Here is a 17,616-nt window from a genome sequence, read left to right as displayed (position 1 = left end):
TGTTGTTGCTGCGTTTGCTGTTTTTCTAAAGCAATTTGTTGAAGATCCCCTAACAATCGTTGGCTTTCTTGTTCCAATGCAACGAATTTTTCTTTTAGTCACTGTAGCTCATAAAATTGTGCATCAACATTTCGATCATAAGTATAAAGATGATTAACAGACATTAAATTTTTTATCGTAGTCCCATGAATAAAAACTTGTTGGCTATTATTTACGTCAAAAGAAATAGTATGATTCAACCAATCGATATCAAGACTATGTCTATTATAAAATCATATGTAACCAAGAATTACATTTGCCGTTCGTAAACGCATTACATGAAAAGTCAACTTTTCAGTGTAGTTATTTATTACTAGGGGTACACCATGTGCAATTAATGAATGCCTTTGGACATGGCCTCCCGCAGTAAGGACTTTGTAGTCGTGGTCACTTTTGGTTCTTTTTATTCGTAACATCTGCACCATATTAGAGTCAAGAAAATTATTAGTGCTACCACAGTCAAATAGTATAGTTACACTTTGATTGTGGATAGTCCCATAAGTTTTAAGTAAATCATGTGGTTCAAGAATATTTTTTTGTAATGCAATGGTACTAGCGGAATTCAAATAATTCAAGAACATACTTGGATTATTGGAAGTTGATGGCTTTCTTTGCGGATTGTTGGAGTTACCGCTCTCATTTCTCCGCATACGTTGTTGGCTTTATGCCCAGGCTTCTTACAAAAGTTGCAGATTATTACCCGCCTTTTCGCATTGTCTCTTTGACCTATCAGAGAAGGTTGGTATCTATGTTTACCGCTTTCTCCTTTTGACTCTTTTGGTTGGTAACGAGCTTTTGTGTCAAATAGAATGCGGGCACGTTCCATCGCTTCTCCCAAAGTCTTGGGTTGATGAGTGTGGATCTCATAATGAAAATCTTTATTATGGAAACTATTAATATATAATCCTATCAGTATTTCCTCATTAGAAGACGACAAAAGTCCATGCTTTGTTATTGTTAAGAATTAGGTGATTAACTACGGGTTAATTAGTACCTAATTATATGATTAAGTTAAGCGGAAGATTAAGTGATATGTGTGTGTATGTGTGTGAGAGGAAGAGAGAGAGGAAGTTAACACTTATGAACAACGCAAGATGGGGGATAATCAACTCTATATTAACTTAGCATCATCATCATCAAATACAAAAATACCTACAATGAGGTATATATAGATCTCATGTGCAAGGGTAGGGTGCACATGTGTGAGGATGATATAGGTACAAAAGTATAAGTCCTATATTAAATGTACTTAGGAGTGGAGGATCTAGAATATCCCACTTAAGTACAAGGTCCTATTTAAGGCGTTATAGTCAACACTTCTAACTAGATTCTATCTAGGTAACTACAAAATTACATGGTTGACTAACAAACCAAACTAAGTTGAACCTTGATCTCTCAACACACCCCCTCAAGCTAAAGTGTGAGGCGTCCAACATCCGATTTTGCTTTCATCGGCTTCGTGTGCTTCCATTCGACCTTCGGCTTTCTTTGTCGTGGCAATCTCGGTTCCTCCCCCTCAAGCCGGTGACGAAGGCTTGTAGTGTGTGGGCGAAGGTCGACTACTTCCACCCATGGTGGGTTATGAGCCGCTTCAGTGGAGCTCATGGGCTCTTGTTCGACCGCTACCTTCATCGTGAAGACATAGTGATGGGCCATGTACTCGTTGTAGCCGAGCCGAGTGACAGAGTTCTTAGCTCTAGATGAGCGTCGAAGTTTTTCTCTCACCAATGTGAGCGCCTTCTTTACTCCGGGTGTCTGCATGATGGGTACACCAAACTCACTGTCTAGTGAGGGAGTCGACACATCCGAATCATTGTCGTCGGGGTGGTCAACTTCGTATTCGGGCATCTTACCTTTGCCTTTGTCCAAGGCCGTACTTGGCCGCGGCATGCTTGGAAGGCTTGAAGGCTCGTGTCGTCCACTTAGCTCGGTAGAGCTTGGACGGTCCGTTGGTGAAGGGCTTGGCCGAATATCATCCTACGAGTTGACGTTCAACTCTTCCTCGATCATGTCGGGTGGAGCCGAATCGAGCTTATACCAAGATGCCGATTCGTCGAAGACTACATCTCGACTCACCCGAACCGCTCGTGTCGAAGGGTTATAGCACTTGTATGCCTTCTTCTTGGATGAGTGTCCTATGAGGATACGTTCCTACGACTTTGCGTCGGGCTTCTGTCGGCTTTCGTTCGGGATGTGTACATTCGCAACGCTTCTGAACACCTTGAGGTGCGACAAGATCGGCTTCCTTCCGACAAGGAGTTCGTATAGAGTTAGCTCATGCACTCCATTGGTGGTGCATCGATTCATGAGATAGACGGACGTGGATGCCGCTTCCGCCCAATAGAAGTTTGGCATGTGTTTCTCATACATCATGGCGTGTGCTACCTCGAGTATTTGCCGTGTTTTCTTTTCGGCGACTCCATTTTGTTGGAGTGTGTGTCGGCATGAGAATTCTCTGCGAATGCCTTCAGTTTGGAGGTAGGAGGTGAACTCGTTGGAGAAGTACTCCTTGCCTCCATCTGATTGTAGGCATCGAATGTGCCGACCGGTTTCTTTTTCGACTTGGCCCTTGAGCTTTTGGAAGTGGGAGATCACTTCGCTCTTCTTCTTCATCAGGAAGATCCACGTGTAGTGGGAGTGGTCGTCGATGAAGGTGTCGTAGTATCGGCATCCGTCGATCGTCGGCGTTTGAGCCAATCCCCATACATCCGAGTGTATGACGTTGAGGAGGCATTTTCTTGCGTAGCTCGCCTTCGGGAATGGGAGTCGATTTTGTATGCCGAGTTGACATGCTTTGCATACTCAGTCGATTCATTTCGACTCGAATGTCGGAAGTTCGATGACGACTCCCTTTGTTTGCATAGCTCGGACCCGTTGGAGGTTGATGTGGCCGATTCTCGTGTTCCACAACTCGATGCTTCTCTCGGTTTTGAGACCTTGGCCATATATGACCGATTTCATCTCGTTCGAATCGAGGATGAACATGTGACCATCTCTCTGTCCCTTGGCTATGAGTCGGCCATCTTTCTTGATGAAACAACCTTCGTTGTTGAAGCGGACTTGCATGCCTTGCTCCACGATTTGGCCGACCGAGACCAAATTCTTTGTTATTGTGGGCACACGCAAGACATTCTTGATGCAATTATTTTGGCCGTTGTTGCCAAATGGAATGTTGCCGATGTGCCGAATCAGATGTGTGGTGTCGTCACCCGTCTCTATGATGCCGGGTCGCTCGGGTGTGCGCAAATCACTGAACCAGTCTTTGTGGGATGTCATGTGATGTGAGGTGCTAGAATCAAGGAACTAGACGTCTTTCGAATTGGAGGTGCTTGTAGAGTCGGAGGCCGACATAAAGTTCGCTCTATGCCTCATTACGAATAGTCCATCGTAGTGGTCATATTCGGAGTTGGTGGCGTAATACGTGCATTGTTGACTTGTCGAAGCCGACTCGCTTCTTCTTTTTCGACACTCCTCCTCACAGTGGGTTTTCTCTCGCCAAGATTGCCATCCGTAATGGATCAAATCGTTGTGCGAGGCCACCCAAGAATACTTGAACCATCTCGTCTTCATCGACGTTTATGTTGATGGAGCCAAGCGAGTCGGAAATGTTCTTTATCTTGGCGGTGTAGTCTGACACAGACATATCTTCTTGCCGAATGTGGTTCAACTCTTGTCGGAGTTGAAGCTTCTGGCGGTCATGTTGGTGGTGAATATTTTATTTAAGTTCGCCCACGCTTCTTTAGGCGTCTTGGTGTCTTGAATGTGGCTAAGCATGTGGTCCTGGACACATGTTGCCAAGTAATACATGACTCGACTCGTTGCTTGCTCCCATGTTGACTAATCGGTGTTCTTTGGGTCAGGTCGATTTTCTTGTGCACCGTTGATGTAGCTCCAATACCCTTGGCTGACGAGGTATTGGTTCATCTTGTACTCTCAAGATGAATAATTGCTCCGGTCTAGCTTTCCACTAGGGAGCGAGCTACCCATTTGTGTGTTCATTTTTACGTAGTGTCTTCCTTCTCATCTTTCCTTCCTTCGATCACATGCTACGTAGCGGCACTACGGTAGCGGATAGCAGGATTTTGTCGTCGGCGTCTCAAACACACAATCATGGAGTCAGGTGGGCTTAGTGGATTTTCTAAACCACACGCTCTGATACCATGTTAAGAATTAGGTGATTAACTACGGGTTAATTAGTACCTAATTATGTGATTAAGTTAAGCAGAAGATTAAGTGATATGTGTGTGTATGTGTGTGAGAGGAAGAGAGAGAGGAAGTTAACACTTATGAACAACACAAGATGGGGGATGATCAACTCTATATTAACTTAGCATCATCATCATCAAATACAAAAATACCTACAATGAGGTATATATATATCTCATGTGCAAGGGTGCACATGTGTGAAGATAATATAGGTACAAAAGTGTAAGTCCTATATTAAATGTACTTAGGAGTGGAGGATCTAGAATATCCCACTTAAGTACAAGGTCTTATTTAAGGCGTTATAGTCAACACTTCTAACTAGATTCTATCTAGGTAACTACAAAATTACATGGTTGACTAACTAACTAAACTAAGTTGAGCTTGATCTCTCAATAGTTATCAAGTCGCGGAAATATTGATTGAATTGGTCAATAGTCCAACCCTTATCAAACAAATGGCACATATATTCTATCACTTGAGAAATCGTATTGGGACGGACAAATTCCATCTTGAGAGTCTTTTCAAACGCCTCTCACGTTCCCAGTTTTCTATCCAACCACTCCCACCAAGATTTTGTGGCACCGATCCTCTCACGAACCACCATATCGATCTTTTCAGAGTCATTCTGAATATTCTCGAGACAAAAGTGAGCATTCCATTGGTTTATCCAACTGCTCACAAACTCATGGTTGTGTTGTTTATCCCTTCTTGAGAACTGTTGAGGAGTAAATGAAGGCTTCTTCGTATTGCTTGATGTGGAAGTGTGTGTCGTTAACTCCAAAATTTGTTGTAGAAGGTTTTCAAACTGATGCCTATTGGCATCAAGAAGCCCTTCAAGTTTGGAGGAGAATGCAGTTGTGACCATTGTCATTGACTTGACAATATTGTCTTGCATTTTACGGAAATCATCCCTCGTCACGAATTCGATATCGTCATTAATATCCTCGTCACGGACCAGAGATATTGGTCGGTCGTCCTCATCTCGCATCGGAGAAATTTGATGACCTTGACGGGTGGGAGATGTGGGATGTGTCGAAAAACTTCAATGGTTGGGAGATGTGTGATGTGCGGAATTGCGAGAGGAGGAAGCCATGATTAATAAGGAGAGTTGAGAGAGTAAAGAAAGAAGTATGCTAAAGTCTAAAGTACTAAAGTGTGTTATAAAAGACTTTAGAATTTGGATGAGGAAGTGAAGAGTGATAGATCATGAGAGAGTGGGAATACTTATATACCCAATTTTCTTAAGCCGGTGAATAATAAAGATCCCCCTAGATATGTCCAAATTTGGCATTTATCCCCTTTTCATCTATAGGGATTCCTAGATTAGACATTAGGAGTAATACCTTCCCTTTTAGGAAGTCGGTGACCACCTCTCTAAGGAATCTCTTGAATGCCTCCAAACTAGGAAATTCTCCCTTTTTAGTTATGAGAATTCCTAGTTTAGATTTTAGGGGATAAACATCCCCTTTTTGGAAGTCGGTGGGAATAGTAGGTGACTTCCTTCAGAATCACTGTACTAACCAAATAATGGTGATGATCATCCCAATAATGATTATCTCTTCACTCATCCTCCCAATATTCCTCCCATCCATCTCATACTCATGATCCCCTCTCAAACAATAATTTTTTTCTTATCTCTCTCCTTCACATCGATTAATAAATGATGATGATCTTATCCTTATAATCATATAATCATCCTTATAATCAACTATATAATCATCCATATAATTCAAACGCACCCATAGTGATGGATGATTATGGCCCTTTGATATAATCATAGGGTGGATGATCAATTGATTATTGACATTCAACTATCATCGCCCTAATTCTATTGGCCAATCTTAATAACATTGATTACCAATGATCATTATCCATATATATGATGATCATCAATTATTTCATCGAAAATTAGAGGATCAAGCATCACCTATAGTATTTTAGGTGGCCGACCTCTTGATATGCGATCTCCACACGTAAGACCGCCTCATGGGCATGGCCATCTTGATCAAGACGGGTATACGAAAAATAAATAAAAGAATATTTATGGTGCTTTTATTTTAATAAATATATATTGAATATCTAAATGTATAAACACATATAATAGTAATAATAGCAATAATTTTATAGAACTCTTTTTTTCTTTTACTTAACCCCTTGCTTTTAGTAATAATAGCAATAATTTTATAGAACTCTTTTCTTATTTTACTTAACCCCTTGCTTTTTGGTCCATCAAAAGTGGATTGAACTCAAAGCCTTTCTCAAGGATATGAGATGAATATACTAACTAACCCCTCACACAGATTTTGATGTCCAACCCTCAATATTTTTATTATACATAACGTCATCTAATACATTGCACATCAACACATCACCACAAACAGACTCTCTATGGCATTTTCGACACTCCCCCAATCCATTGTTTAACGTACATTCATCCGTAAAACAAATATCATATTTTCTCGTACTATAGCACACAACACGAATCCAATCAAACATTATTTTTTTAGGATTAAAACCGCTTTGATACCATATGTAATAGCCAAGATCATTAATCCTAAAATAAAGACATAAATGACACAATCATACGCATTACCACCCATCCGCCCCCGCGCCAGAGTCGACAGCGCAGACAAGGAATCTTGATCTGTCCCATACCAACCAGGATCGCCACGTCGGGACCTTGGTAGATGACTAGTCCACATTAAAGAGAGCTTCGTCAGAACCACTCATGGGGCTCCCCCATGACCAAGGAGAGTCTCCCCTATTTATAGGACCTAGGCCATGTAATGACATCTACCTGACCAATCATGTGTGGGGTACCCACTGACGTGACATTAGGTCAGTCCAATAAATCAACGACTCAAATATTACAGTATGATAGCCCCCAAATAAGCACATCTAAAACAATGAACATTACACATAGAGAAGACTCTTATAAAATAGTAGGTCATTCGGCCATGTGAATTGATTGTAATCTACATGAGGATGTTGTGCCTTAGAGCAAGAAGCACGATTCAGATCAATATGATCGAGAAATTCTTGAGAAAAGAGATATGTTTGAAGATCCTAATGAATAGAATTGAGGAAGCTGGAATCCACTGGCATGTATGAAACTTCCACTGCTTGTATTTGTGCAGCTCCTAAAAGAATTTGTTTTCGATTATCAAATGTTGCCTCACCAAGATGAGGTGCACGATATGTCCTTCGTGATAAAGCATTTGCCTTTCCTTGTTGTGATCAGGTTGATATAAAATTTTAAACTCAAAACAAGTGAGGAATTGTGCCCATCGAACCTATCATCTTGTCAACACTCAAACATGTTAGGTTTTTGTGATCATTGTAAACTAGTATTTTATGAAGAGAACCCTCCAAGAGATGTCGTCATTGCTCAAAAGAGTCAACTGTTGAGCGGACAAGCTCAACTTGATCTGGATCGGTATTCGGAACTGTTACCGCCTATCTAGAAGCAACACCTTCGATCCCTACGTGGAATCGGACCAAGAGACGTGGTACGAGTAGTCCCCAAGTTACCCTTGATAAATGGCGAGGACTTTACGACACCTTCACCGATGAAACACAGTACTTAGTGCATGAAATAGAAAATTTCACTTTGTGGCGTTACGAAAGTACCACGAAAACACAGATCAAAACCCAACTTTGTTATATTAAATAGATCATGAATTACATGCTCACAGCTATATGCCGGTATTAATTTCTATTCTTCTAGGCTATATAGCTTATTCTATTTTGATCCTTCTATCTCTCCCCCTCTCTGTCTTCAACTTATTTTCTTATATAGTTTTCTGTTTTCAACTTCTTCGGCGCGCATACTTACTCTTTCCTCGGTTGCGTATGACTCGGTTTCCTGTTTCATAGCACTCGTTTACCTACTTTTTACCTACTTTTCGTATTCCGATTCTTTATAGGAATTTACATATACAGTTCCCAAGGATATTACATTTTTAGTCCCACGGACAACAGGAACCAGAGCCGGATTGGAGGGCCGGATCGGAGAGCCAAACTCCTGTGCAAACCGGTAGGCCGTTGGAGGTCTACACTCCTAGACTACTAGGTAGTTATCCTAGGAGTTAGTGTCAATAGCTCAGTACGAGCATTGAAGTACTTCTCAATATTTTAGTCGGTCCTTTTTTAAGGACTTGTATAAAAGTGCTCACTGAGCACATTGTATGTGTAAAGAATCGGTGATGATTCTGTGCAGCGGAAGAACTATGTGTGTGGAGAGAGAGAGAGAGAGAGAGATTACAGAAAAGCAGGAAACTGAATTAACAAGAAGCAAGAATAAGCCAACACTTACAAAGAGAAGGAGAAGGTGCTTATGTAGTCACCTTCTTTCTAAGTTCTCTTACTAGTACCACCTCTTGGGAAAGAGGTCATGTCTTAACTACTTAAAGAATATGTGACATAGAACATTAACTTCTATGACACACTAGTTACTATACAAGGAGGTGGGGTGTTCACACACTTGAGTATTCTAGAGTGTGTTCCCACACACGGGAAGTTGAGTTTGATTCTCAACAGTATGTGCAGAGTGATTTTTGTAATTTGACTTTTTTATGTTGTTTTGCTCTCTCTGTCTCTCCTACGTACTGTCTGTGTAATTTAAGCTTTCCATTAAACCTTAGTTCTATTTTCTGTTACTATTCGGTTGAGCTGGTTTGTCTAAGCTTCTGCACATTAACTTTCACATGGTATCAGAGCACGAGGGTTGAGAATCCTCTGATCGCGACAACTGAATCATCAAAGACAAACCCAAACCTACACCCGATAAGAACAGAAACAAGAAATGGACGGAGTGATGGCAAGATCGCTTCCGACTGTGAAGCTTGATAGGAAAAACTATGCATCTTGGTCATACAAGATGCACTAGTACCTATTGGGGCACGATTACTGGAGTTATGTCGAAGGAGCGAACGAAGTAGCACCAGAGCCGATACACATGGACTTCCCGGCATGGGAACAAGGAGCGAGCAAGGTGTTGTACTGCCTCGCGTCTTGTGTGCACGGTCAGATGCTCGGCCACATTAGAGACGCAAAGTCACCGAAAGAAGCCTTGGAAAATCTTGAAAAGCTTTTTGCCACCAGTACAACGGCCCAGAAGTTGCAGCTTCGGCAAGAGCTCAACAACATCTGGTAAAGGGACATGTCAGTTACCGATTACACCACCAAGATCAAGGGGATCTACGACGCAGTATTGTCCATCAATGTGATGGTGGACGAAGACGAGATGGTGCAGATCTCCCTCAATGGTCTAGCGCCAAGGTAAAGGTCTATACGGATGACAATTCGCACCTGAGAGAAGCCACTGGAACCCATTGTCCTTCTTCGACTTGCAATCGATGTTGATGGTCAAAGAAAACCATGCAAGTGGTTCAAGGACCACTCAATCGGACAACCGGATGTTGTACACAAAGGTGGATCGACCCCATGGGTGTGGGGGACGAGGTGAGTCGGCACGCAATAGCGGCGGCCGGCAAGAGCAGAATCGGAGACATAGAGATAGTGCCGACAGCAGTTCCGGATGCTCCACAAGCCAAGGCGGCGTCGATAACCGGCAATCGAAGGTCGATACAGAATGCTGATATTGTAGCAAGAAACGCCACAAGGAAAGCGAGTGTTGGAAGAAGTGACCAATTTTGATAAATCCAAACCCTAAACCGGACAAGGAAATCGACAGAGCTTGCACTACCCAGAAGGATCGGAAGAATCCAGAATTGGAAAAACCGGAAAAGGGCCAACCTTTGTGATGGAGCACAAGGCGAACTCGATGAAGAAGACCACTTCCAAATACGAGGAAGTGTGGTACGTTGATACCGGAGCATCAAACCATATGAAGAGCCACAAAGAGTGGTTCTCATATCTGGAAAAACCGGAGCAACCAAGAGTTGTCGAAACCGGAGATGACACCCCTCACCTGATCGAGCATGTCGAAGAAGTCCCTTTAAGTCATGTCAAACAAAAAGGGAAGTTGATGAATGTGTTACATGTTCTGACAATTACGAAGAACTTGGTGTCGGTTGGAAAAATTGTTGACCAAGGGATGCAAGTACGATTCACGCATTTCAGGTGCTTCATTGAGGAAGAAGGCTAGATAATCGTGCAAGGGTGATAGCACGGGACGATGTTTATCCTCGACACCAATGCCGTCGAAACCGCTTTATTCACAAAAGGACAGAAAGTCCAGTCGGATATCGACTTATGGCATAAGTGGATCGGCCACGTCAACTATCAAAGGCTTCAGGACTAGCAATAGAAACAGGTTGTATTTGGATTACTGAAATTTAGTGGCCGAAAGGCCCAAATTTGTGAAGACTACCAACTTGGGAAGCAACACCGACTTCCATTACCCACTAATAGAAGCTGAAGCCATAACAAGCTCGACTTGATACATTCAGAGGTATGGGGACCGACACAAAACGTTGTCGTGAAGATTTTCGGCAATGGTGTGAAAATCGCATAAAACATACGAAATCGAGTATGAATCATATAAAACAATAATTATGAAAATACTATTTTAAAGAAGTTTAATACCTTAGTACAAAAAGATGGAGGTCTTCAAGAGCTTTCGAATGCACTTTACTACATAAGAAACGGACATCTAAGTCTCAAGTTATGTGGGTAGGAAGTTTGCAAAGGAAAAGAGAAAAATAAAACTATGAGATATCCCACATATACAGGACAAATTAGGATCTCACCATATATAAGGTAGAGCAAAAGCTTTTATCTTTGTGTTTATGTGTGGAGCATAGAGAGTTCAAGGTACCTTGAACTAAGCTAATTGGATAAGTGGGTGTGGCCAAGCTACTTGTAAAAGTTTTGGCCAAAACCGGCCGGCGGAGCCGGTGAGCTGGCGAACCGGCCGGTTACCGGCAAGCGACTCGAGATGTGGACCAAACCAAATCGGGATGCGGACTGGGCTGGACCAAACAGATGCAAATCAGACGGATTGGTGAGGCCGGTTGATCGCGGTGCATGGTGTCTTAAAGATATTTGGTCCAAAAGCCTAATAGTATTTTGTGCATTAAAGAAAAAGATGTAAGCAAGACTTGAACTTTGCACCTCCAAGATAAGAAGCAATAGGCTTACCATTAAGCCAAGTCAATTCTTTACAAAAAAAAAAATTATCATTATAACTTTACATGTAAATTCTCATATTAGAACTTGAGTGAGTGACATGTGATGCATGAGCGCCAAATGGCAAACATGCATCACATGCATTCCATGCATTGTATGCATGTCTTGTACCCTCACATACATCATATACATGGGAGCATCTATAAAAGGGTGGATGAAAAAGATCAAAATGGGAGAGCTTTGTACTTTATACCAAAATTAATATTAAGAAGAAAATTCGTTATCCAATTGATGTATTAATCTTTCTCTCAATCGAAAGTCAAGCGTTTTATCTTATCTCAATCTCTCTCTCTTTCAATCTATCTTAAATCCTTTCTCGCTAAACCTAGTGCAAACTTCGAGTCCTTCCGGTCTAGAACCCCGGTAGTTTCGCCTCACGATCCGTGCGTAGTGACGAATCTTCACGACAACGTTACTATTGGCGAGAGTCGATGTTTCATCTCCTTCATCGACGACTATAGACAACACACATGGATCTACCTTATCGAAAAGAAAAGCGAAGTTTTCGACTGTTTCCGAAGCTTACGTAATTTGATCGGACAGGAAACAAAGAGGAAGATCAAGTGCCTACGGTCGGATGGCAGAAAAGAATACTTTTCCAGCCAATTCAACAGTTATTTGTAGCAGAATGGAATTCAGAGGGAATACAGTTGTCAATGCATGTCGAAACAGAACGGCGTAGCGAATCGGTTGATCGTCGAGGCGGCACGGGCAATGTTAGAAGAGAAGAGCATGCCCAAGTTCTATTGGGCTAAAGCGGTCCAAACGGCCATCTACATCCAAAACTGGATCGGGGATAAGGTGCCAACACACGCGATGTATTTCGGGCGGAAGCCAAATATAAGGCACCATTGGATATTCGATAGCATTACCTATGTGCATGTGTCAGATGAAAAGAGGAGAAAGTTGGACCCGAAGTTGGAGAAGTGCATATTAGTTGGCTCCTCACATGAGCAAAAGGGGTATAAATGTTATAACCCCCAAACAAAGACAATTCGAGTAAACCGAGATGTCGAATTTGACGAGTCCGCATCCTGGTACTATCTACCGACTCCGACCTGAATCCGGAAGATGAGGCTAGTGAGCCCGAAACAATCCGGGTAGAAGAGGAAGAAGTGTTCGATCTGATCTCATTTCGGTTGAGGCCGAATGAGCAACAGAGTCGTAATGATCAGTCAGATGGAGAGTCGGCAAGTAGTGGAGACTCGGTCATGCTTTCCCTGCGCAAAGAACCAAGGAGATAGTTCATGTGCAAAGAGAAAGGGAAGAAGAAGATGTCGGAATATGACACCGATAGAGACAAGTCGGATTGTAGCGAATCCAACTTCGAGAAGAATAAAGACAGACCTTCGAGAACGAAGTTTGAGTCGGCCAAGAGGACCTTGAAATCGGCTAACGAGAAATTACATTGATCAACCCACCAAAATAACCTTGTAAAAAGATACGATTATCATGAGTACATGGCACATCACTATGTGTACATGACAAAAGTGGCGAAAGTGCGTGAGCTGGAGAGTTACGCAGAAGCGGCAAAGCACGTGCATTGGCATGCTGCAATGGAGGAAGAAATGTGGGCACTTGATGCCAATGTCACAATGTAGGACCTGGTTGATCCTCCCCGACATTACAAACCGATCGGTTGCAAGTGGGTATTCAAGGTAAAGTACAATGCCGACAGTTCGGTCAATTGGTACAAGGCCCGGTTAGTGGCCAATGGATATGCACAAACCCACAGAAACAACTACAACAAGACCTTCACTCCGGTAGCGAAAATGATGACGGTCTGTGTGGTGTTGGTGGTTGTGGTGGCAAGCGGGTGGCATCTTCACCAAATGGACATGAAGAATGTGTTTCTTCAAGGTGATCTTGAAGAACATGTCTACATGATCCAACCCCCCGGATTTCAGTCGAAGATGAACAGGATAGCAGTGTGCCAACTCAAGAAGTTGCTTTACGACTTGAAGCAAGCCCCTCGTGCTTGGAACTCGAAGATCATGCACCGTTTGCATAAGATGGGTTTTGTGGCCTTGACGTCCAATTCTTCGTTGTTTATCCGGAGAGGTCTGGAAGGTCCGATGTGCATCTTGCTATACGTGGATGATCTTGTCATCACCGGACCCAGACTCATTGAAATCGGCCAAGTGAAGTCCCAATTGTCGAATGCATTCGAAATGAAGGACCTAGGGGACCTTCATTATTTCCTCGGGATCGAAGTGATCCATTCCCCCAACGACTAATTGCTCTCACAACAACACTATGGGTTGAATATGTTGTACAAGTTTGGCATGATGGATTGTCCGCCAGTCTCCACACCCCTGGACTGAAACCTGAAGCTTCATCCTGACTCCGGACCAGCCTGCAACAAGAGACAGTTCCGACAAATTGTCGGATGCCTTATATACTTAAAAATCACCCGACCCGACATCAGTTATCCGGTAGGGATGATAAGTCAGTTTATGTAGAAGTCGGCCATGGAGCACCTTCAATGCACGCACCGAATACTCAGGTACGTTAATGGCAATAAAGATCGGGGCCTATTATGCCAACACGGTATAAACAAAAAGCTAGTCGGTTATATAGATGTCGACTGGGCCGGTGATGTGTCAGATCATCGCTCCACTTCACGTTATATGTTTTCTTTGGGTAACGCAGTTGTTGCGTGGAGCAGCAAAAAGCGGCCAACAAATGGCTTTGTCAAGCACTGAGGCTGAGTATCGGGGCGTTATCGTCGCCACCTATGAAGCCATATAGCTCCGACAGCTATTACAAGATCTCCGGATCTGATCCCGATCTACTACGACAACATGAGCAGCATGCAGCTCGCCAAGAATCTCATGTTTCGTGCTCACACTAAGCACATCAAGGTCGCGATAAAAATTCTTTGGTTTCGGGAATGTGGGTTCTCAACGGTGAAGTCGAACTTCGGTATGTTCAGACGGATCAGCAAGTTGCTAACATCTTCACCGTGGTGATCGGAATCAACAAGTTGTAGCACTTCTTAGAGATGCTTGGTCATCAACATCTCGACATGCCGCACTTGATGGGGAGAAAGGAGGGGGGAATCGATCGGAAACCAGGAAAACAAGCAAAGGAACCGGGGAATCAATCGGAGAAAAGGAAACAACCGAAATAAGGGGAGACAAGGATGAAAATGACGTCGAATCTGAATGTCAAGTCGGAACATGCGGCGACGACGGCAAAGTCAAGAAGGACAGAACCGACCTGAAGAAGAATTCCAAGACTTGGACATGGTCTGATGTTTTGAAGGGCCTTAAGATCGAGGACGAGTTGGAGACAACCAACTTGGACAAGAGTGGGATCGAATCAGAGGCAGTCAATTTGGTTCAACAATTTGATTCGGAGGAGCTGGATCAGTTGAGTGCCAAGCGGACAAGAAGGCAACGGAAGTCGACAACGGTGTCGTGATGTGGCGTGCTCGAGTGTGGGAAAAACCGGCGAAAGGGGGGTCAAAATGTGCATGTGCAATGTGTGCACACAAAGGCAATTAGTTGTGCACATAAAATAAAGAAAAGGGAAAAGGAAGGGTGAAAATGTGGTATCGAGTTTCGTGTAAAAAAGTAAGAGAGAGGAGAGATGAAAAGTAGGGAGGAGAGAGAGTATGCTTTTCTAGATATTTACTTATTAACTATATTAGTAATAGGAAATGAAAGGGCTAGTGGATAGATGTACTATCCCTTAACTTGAGGTACATGGATCAAGTCCAAGTAGAGAGTGCAATGTGATTTAAGGAATTTTATTCCTTTTGTATTGAAGGGACGATGTGGGGAACTCTTTCCTTTTTTAGCTATAAAAAGAGGTCGAGAGGGGCTCATGAGGGTCGGCCATTTTGGGGTTTGAGAGGTAGTTAGGGTTTGGGGAATTATCTTCTTCTCTTTAATTTCTAGGGTTTTCTAGGGTTTGGGGATGGCACCATTAGGGTTTTGGTTTTAGGGTTTTCTTGTTTACTTAGACCTCTACCTTCTCTTGGGTTTAGGGGAATGAGTTCTTTCTCGTCTTCTTCTAGCTAGGGTTTAGGGTTTAGGGTTTCAATACTTCTTCTTTTCTTGCTCATTTGTTCTTATGGGTTCGGGATCTCTCTCATTCACATTCTCATCTTGAGGTGTGTCTGTGGCCTTGTGTTGGTGTTGGTGCCCATGAGCCCGAGGCTCATTGGTCCGGCGTTGCTTCACTCCCTTCGTCGTTGCGAGCCCGTGTGCCCGCCATTCGGGTGGTTCTTGGTCCATGGTGTTGGTGGTTGCGCTCATCGTCGCAAGTCCGTGAGCTCGCCATTCGCGTGGTTCGAGGTTTATGGTGTTGGTGTCGTCGGCTCTCGTGGTACATGGTTTTCGGTTCATGTGGTGTGCTCGTACTCTCGTTGTATTCGAGATTATGCTTGGTGTGCTCGTGTTTTGTGGTCATCGTCGTCACGAATTCCCATTTCCGTCCCTCTCCATTGTAATCAAACCCTGTTTTATAAAGGGCTTTCACTTTGGGATGGTCACCATTTTGTTGTTTTGGGTAGACCATTAGGGTTTCATCCTTCTCCTACTTTACTATTCGGTTAGGGTTTCGTCTAGTTATGCTTGAGCCGGCGTATATGGCCGCGGTTGTAAAACATTGTGTGTCTTGGTAATGGAATTTTCATGGTGAAACTTGGCTCGGTCTAGCCCATTCTCTTGTCAATCTTCGTGCCTTGTTCTTCCTCTTTTGTGCTTGAAAGCTCGTAAGGGTTAAGCTCTCACTTCCCCTCTTACTCCCTAGTTCAAGACCCCGGTGGTCCCACCTAATCTTATACGCACGCGCGGATTTCCGCGACACCGGCACGAAGGAATGGGCGGGTCGAGAAGCACCAAAGTCACAACAGCGAAGGAGCTGAGATGGACCTCTTGAGCAGACAAGCCAACCGAGAAGGTCGAGGTGTGCAGAACCGAACGAGTCGTGGAAAGCGGGACCGGACAAGTTGAGGAGCGTGAGCAAGGCAAGAAGATGCCAAGAAAAGCCGATTGCGAGGATCATCAAAGACTGATATTAAAATCTAGCCTCAAGTTGAGCTTGAGGGGGAGTGTTGAGAGGACAAGCTCAACTTGATCCGGATCGATGTTTGGAACCAGAGCCGGATTAGAGGGCCGGTGTCGTGATGTGGCGTGTTTAATGCGAAAAAAAGTGAAAATTTGAGGATACATGCACATTACACAAATACTTGTAAAAATGAAAACAATAATAAATAAACCTAGGACATGATGGCACTGAGTGCATATTGAGGGTTGCAAGTAGGATTTGAACCTTACACGTCTAAGATAAGAAGCAATTATCACGCCACTAAAGCTACTAATACATGCTTTACATTTTGTATATTTTGTTTTCATAGGTAGCGACCGTGGACACAAAACCATGGTTTTAAGCCTAGCATGGTTTTGTGCATGTCATAAGCAAAACCGTGTGCACAAAACCATGGTTTTAGCCCATGGTTTTGTGCATGTCACAAGCATGGAGAGACCTATAAAAGCCTCTAGTTGGGCTTGTGTATAGGGGGGGCTCAATATGTGATATTATCATCATCACTATCACCATCAATATAATAATCTTCTTCTTATTATTCTTATTGATCTTCTTCTCGAGTGTAAAAATTTCCGATCTTCTCAAGTGTAGTGCTCACTGTTTCCCTAAATCTTACATTCACATCGTCCTCTTCTCAATAACTCCCTGGTCCAAGACCCCAGTGGTCCCGTTCAAGCGAAGCACGCACGCACGCGCATCTTCGTGACATCTTTTGGTGAACCCGACGTGAAGATTGACGGGGGAGGATGAAGATGGACGAGGAATATCTCATGGAGGCAATGTCAAAGATGATAATGCAATATTCGAGAGAAGGGAAAAGACGAGATGCGGCCCAACAAGTCGTCAAAAGCATGGTCGAGCGAGTCGGCTATTTCGACAAGGGCATACATATACGGAACGGACACCCCCGTGTTTGTCGCTATGTCCAGCCCAGAGTAAACATTTATGGTATAGGTCATTGTCAAAGTGAATTGGTTTCGAGCAGAGTACAAAGGATCACATGCAACCATGTGTCGTGGAGCCTTAAGGTTTTGGTCTGTGGACTCTACAAGACTTCTACAGGAAACTAAGGAGCCATTATTACATTTTCCCGATCCACTGTGAGCAAGAGTTCTTAAACAAGGATCCTCACTAGTTAGAGACTTCATGGTGGTCAATTGT

This window comes from Azolla caroliniana, unplaced genomic scaffold (assembly GCF_043228905.1).
Source record: "Azolla caroliniana isolate FFs.n. ecotype wild unplaced genomic scaffold, voAzoCaro1.0.p SCAF_16, whole genome shotgun sequence".
In the NCBI taxonomy this organism is placed as follows: Eukaryota; Viridiplantae; Streptophyta; class Polypodiopsida; order Salviniales; family Salviniaceae; genus Azolla; species Azolla caroliniana.
The sequence above is the reverse complement of the archived record's forward strand: the minus strand, read 5'-3'. Positions refer to the sequence as shown.